The sequence below is a fragment of the Lampetra fluviatilis genome, chromosome 26, assembly GCF_964198595.1.
Source record: "Lampetra fluviatilis chromosome 26, kcLamFluv1.1, whole genome shotgun sequence".
NCBI lineage: Eukaryota > Metazoa > Chordata > Hyperoartia > Petromyzontiformes > Petromyzontidae > Lampetra > Lampetra fluviatilis.
This window is the reverse complement of record NC_136300.1, coordinates 469,370-475,545: the sequence shown is the minus strand read 5'-3', so window position 1 is coordinate 475,545 and position 6,176 is coordinate 469,370.

Sequence of the window (6,176 nt, the reverse complement as noted above, 5' to 3'; positions counted from 1 at the left end):
CCGCGAATTAAGCAAGTTGTGGTTTAGTTAAAGTTGTGATTTAGTTAAATTAATTTAATCTTTCGCGTTGCCGAGGCGCGCCGTGTTCACAGGAGAGCAACAGGTAGAAATTTCGGTCGGAACAAAAAAAATGAACGCAAGCGTGGAGGCCTGAGAAGGCAAAATGGAAGCCGAAGGATCGTGGTGGTTGAAGCCGAAGCAGCCCGAGGCCGATGGGGGCGACCACCCGACAAGGCGGGCCAAGTGCGTCTCCATCGCGTCCCACGTCTCGCCACAGTGGATTCTGACACCACGAGTGGATGATGATACCACAGTGGATGATGATACCACAGTGGATGATGATACCACGAGTGGATGATTGATGATACCACCGTGGATGATGATAGCACAGTGGATGATGATACCAAGTTCATGTATTAGGTATAGCCCTGTGAGCCATGCGGCTCTTGAATCGGGTGCAACCGCAACAAACAAAAACATGAACAAGAAAACATCTTAAAGTGACTATGTGACTAAGTGCAAACAGAAAATCCAAGAAAAGAGCAAAATATTGCAGAAAAAGCACCGTACACCAACACTGAAAAAATCCCAGTGGGATGCAAGCCAAACAACAACAACCACAAGACAACTTAGATTAAGGTCATCAGTCTTACTCCGTACTACAACAAACAAACATGGCCAAACCAAAAAACTTTTCGAAATCACCAAAATAAAGCATGAAACAGTGATCATAGGAACTGTGATGGAATTTTCACAATAAACGACATAAACATGAACCACCAAACTCTGCAGCCATAGCTGGCTGCATGAATCACTCCACAACAGCAGGAGCATCAGTCGGAGTATCATAATTTTTCAATGCACCACGGTGGATGATACCACGGTGAATGATGATACCATGAGTGTGTCTCACACGACTCGTCGGCCACACCACGGCCCTCCTGGGAGTGCATCAGTTCAGCGGCAATCATTCAAGACAAGCAAAAGTGTGCACCGGTTTCGAAATTGAGTGTCTCGTCAGCAGTCTGGCTTGGCTCGAATCAACGCTGTGGAAATGCCAGATGTTAAAGGCGATTTAGACTATCACGTAACTAAAATAATAATGAAAAGTCGTGGAATGTATCGATTAAATCATAAAACTTGCCGATGCTACCTTGGCAGTGGTTGATAAGCACGATGGAAGATACAAACCTCAACAATAATCAAGACAATGTATAAACCCAGTGATTGAAACTCAACAAGATACTCCTTGAAACAAGAATCCAAACACTATTTGGGTCTTTCGGTAAAGTCTCGTAGATAGGTTCAAAAAATAACAAATTAAACAAAAAAACGACGACGTTTCGATCTCAACACAAGCGACCGTCATCAGCAGGAAAGAGGGGAAAAGCCGCTAAAGGCGATAGGTTTTAAAGGTTTAAATTTGGCGTGGCCAGGCGTGGCCCCCTGGTGTCAGGACGCAGTGGGCGGGGCACAAGTGGCCTGGGACCCCCCAAGCCGAGATGGTTTTATGTTCATGTGAAATCGGCATTAGGAGAGGGAGCGCCGCATGAGACGTGGATAAAGTAACAACTTGTGGTGCGCCCAATGCAGCGGCGACACCGCAGGAACTGGAATTGCTTGTCCCATCTTTGGTAAAATAAAACTAACATCGGAGGGTGACAAGATGGAAACATCACAGCCAGTTATGACTTAAACTGGTCGATGACGTCCTTCCAATGATTGCTGAATTTGTACCCATCCTCTCGGTTGAAATTGTGTTTGTATATATGGATGGCTTCATGAACGAATCTTTATTGATAGCCAGTGGGCTTGTAAAGTACCTTTGTCTTAGACTAAGCTGTGTCTGCGGCAATAGTTACATTGGGGAAACTAAGCGACATGTCTCGGACCGTGTTTGTGAGCATGAGGCAGATTAGAAACACGGGAGGACCAACACCTCAGCCGTGGCTGACCATTGTTTTAATGCGGTTGGCTCACACGAAATGTATTTGTCTAAGACAAAGGTATGTGCTATGAAAAGGGGCCATTGCCTGAAACGTCGATTACGATATCGTTTTCATTTTAAGGCGGTGATTTATTTTTACATTAAAAAACCGCGCTTAACGCTGTTATGTTTCTGATTTGGAATTATTGTGGTATGACGCGGAGGTCTCCAGGTGAGGGCGCTGTTTTCAAAGTTTCTGTGCGGTGTTCAAAGACTGAATTTAATTATTAAATATGGGGAACGAAGGCATTTTTGCACGAATGCTTAGCTGGGTTTTATAAATTCATATTGACGTGGCCCAAATACTGGCAAAGACAGCTAAATAATGACTGGGACACGTGGTTTATCACAGTCAAACCAGCCCTTGTGTTCGCGGGCTAGTTTCCATTAACATGCATTCATCAATCCACTGTTCAATGAAGGCCTCCCTATGTTGTGGTCATTGAAGATGTTTGACCATACTACACCATGCTGGTCAGTGTGCGCCAGTGAAGTTGGGGGTGGGGGGAGGTAAGATATCACTCGTCACTCATGTTAACTGTGTCCAGCAATCAAACTAACGTTGCTGGGTTCAGCGCGGGGTGTGCTAACCACTACCCCACTACTCCACCTCCCAGGTGTCATTATCGTAACGTGTTTATCAATTTGCTTGACGATCGTCCCATTAGGGCTAACTGCGGTAGACGGCATACACAAACAAACTGGAAAGCCGGTCGGTCAATGAAATTTACATATTATTGTAAAGGATATATGATTGTACATAAAATCATATGAAACTATACCAATCGGAGCATTGGTTATGTTAATCTGTATGGTAAATTTTATAGTCATTGGTTTAGGAGTTTTTCAGTTGAATAAAAGTGAAGTGTTCTGGACAGACATAGCGATACAAAGCCTTATCAGTTCCGTTAGAAAGAAACAACACCATACCTGTTTAGCCACCTCTATCAATGTTCCAATCCTTTGTGGAGCCAAATCAGATTGCTAGCAATAAGAAAATAATGTCATGTTGAACAATTTGAATCACTTGTAAAGGATGACAGTTGTAGTAATATTTTTTTGAAATCTATTAATTAACTGTGATCATACTATATATGTATTTCCATTCCATAATACACTCTAAGAAGTATATTTTCAATACTTCACTGTGCCATAAGGGTTGTTTGACCATACTTCCTCATGATGGTCATTGTGCGGGTAGATGAAGCTGGGGTTGAAGAGGGACCACTTTGAGAGGTCCACGTGGTGCCACTGATGTTCGCTGTGGTCGGGAATCGAACTCAGGTGACCGGGTTCACAGTGCAATGCGTTATCCCTTGTGTCACTGCTCCAGCTGCACTGTGATTACAGTATATCTACACTACAGGATATAAAGTTAATGTACTGTGTATAGTGAGTGCTTTATTCACACACAAGATGATCGTCGTTAACAATGAATTTATGTTTTCTTGGTTGGTGGACATGTTTAATCACTTCACAACCACTGCAGAACACAACTCAACAATTAAAGTGCAACATTTGCAGCGAATGTAATTTATGGACTTTGTGGGTATCTTAGAGAAAGCTCCAATAAAAGTCGTTAATGTTTGACAGCAGAGGCAGCAATGTGATGAGTGATCAGCCCATCAGCATTAAAACGACTTTGCCATCTGTGGCGCAATGAGAAGATTCCATTCCTGGGAGGATTGCGGTGAGCTAACAGTCAACTAGGGATCATGGGATGCAAGGCAATGGGCAGCAATCTGCTAATCCACCACAATTCCATTGATAATGCCTGGGTTGTCCAGAGATTTCTTGCGAAAAAGTTGTATCGTGTTTGATTGTGTGTAATTAAGTTTGTACGTAGCCAACTGTGCTTATATTTGCGATTAATTTTGTTCAAATGTGTACATATCTACAATGAACAACACTAATTCAAAAGTAGTGAATGCAGTTGCAATTTGTACATAACATTTAGTTTGTTTAGAACAAAAACTAATTAGGCTTTCAATAGAATAGAATTATCACCATATGCAGTCAGCCATTGCTTTGAGAGTACTATTGTGTGATCATGATATAATGAGTAGGCTATGGTGGATTCCATATTAATGCTTGATTTCCCAATTTCTTGACATTGTATTTTCATACGTGATTATTTTTTTTGCTTGCGATGGTTCTGCTGTTTCTGTCCCATGTTTCGCCACACCAATGCTTCCCTGACTTCCATCTTGACCTCATTTCATGTGGCTGCGGACGAAGCATACCAAAGCTTGGGCGCCTGGTTCCCAGTCACGCTCGCTGCTTTGATACCATCAGCAGACCCGTGCACGTCGCAGTCACGTGACTGCCAGAGCTTGAATGCCCGTTGAAAAGTAAGAACAGCACCAAATGGCCGAGGAGACTATTGCCACTTCTCTAAGCCTGCGGGGGTTGGAGGGGAACAATTCAAACCCGCTGAGCTGCTTAAAGAGCCAGATCTGAGAGCTTAGTTTTGTTATAGTCGCTATCCTTGTGTGGCCCCGGATACGCATATTGCAAAATGAATCGCATTGAATAAGTCCCTGTGCACGGTACTTTTCAATGCTATGTTTATAATTTTATGAATGCTAATATGAAAATGTGTCGGCTGTGTAATGGCTTTCCAGCAAGCATTACGGGCTTACGGACTTGAGTTGCTAATGCGCCATGTCGTGACCCATCGTCGTCGGGTCTCATATTTGAGCCCCAGGGCCGACGGGCAAAAATGAATCCTGGCTGAGAACCCATTTTGGAAGCATTGTCAGGCGCAATAAAAACCATAATTGTTTCTGCTAAGTTGTTCGTGGCATTACAATTGTTTTCAATATTATTAATCATAACAATGTAAATGGAGTTTCATACTGTATTGAAACATGCTGACCCCTTTATGCCTTTATGGGCATCAACTTAGGAACGATGTTTTTTTCCAAGCCAGTAGATTTTGATTTACAAGCTGAGGGTTGATGTACTCCTATTAGTTAAGTTCGACCTGCCAGCGGACACAACACGTCCTTCCTCAGCATCTCTCAAGCAGCTTGCACAACAAATACCTCGCCATCACCACACTGCTACGCTTTTACAACACACAGCTCATGACCGAGCCCACCACCACCACCACACTGCCCGACTTCCGTCTTCCACGGAAACAACGGGCAGCACTGAACTGGATCTGCATAAAGCTCGGAAGATACGGAACCTTAATGCACAAGTGGAGAATCAAAAACTCTCTCTTTCTCTATGCTACAAACACCAAACCATGGACCATAAAACTTCACATTTCCCCAAATACAAATCCGAAGTTGGTGGGTGGATGTATCTATAATTCAGCACCACTCATACAGAGTGATTGAATGATTACATCACATTAAACTGGATATCTCTTCATTGGCCATGCAAACTAATCATAATCTCTCAGCATTCGGCAGAATTGCGTGTATTTGTTGATGCATATCCTGTGGCACCGGATAAGTGCAAATTATTATCATTGTCATAACCTTGATTTCACAAGTATGTAATGTCCAGCTCAGGCAACTTTCTGTCCAGAACATATTTCGTGCGCCCTGGATAGCCTGCAACGAGCGTGGCAGATGTAGAGCACTTGCGTGACTCGACTGCGTCCGTGCTGTGTGCGTAGAGTGCACCCTGCAGCTGACAGCTCAACGTAAACGGATGCAAGAAGTCACGATTCCCATTATTCCGTGCTCGTAGCACACTTGTAACGATGAAATAATTTAAACAAATATTTAAAAATACACAACTCAAATAAAAAATGCAAGTAAGATACCTCTGAACACATCGCAACGATACAGATTCCATACATCAATAATGCTTTGTGTACAGCTTTAGCATTTGACAGTGGACCTGTATTATGTTATCATGCAAGTATTTATTGTACGTGTTTTTTTTTCTGCCGACTATGCTGCCTGTGGGTTGAGTGTTGTCAAGTCTCAACATAGATCTCAACAGCTGACGTGTAAATGGGCCATATCGTTGAGTTAGTTGCACGCCCAAAAATGTCTCCGGCCGATTCCATAAGAACCAAGTATATACTTAGAACTTTGCACATGATAGCCAAGCAGATGGTGAGACAATATGCAAATTTATATCCAATTTTCTTTTTCTATCCACGTTAATTAAATTGCATCAGATTGAATAGTACCCAGTTATCCACAGCATCTGGTGAGTGCTGTTA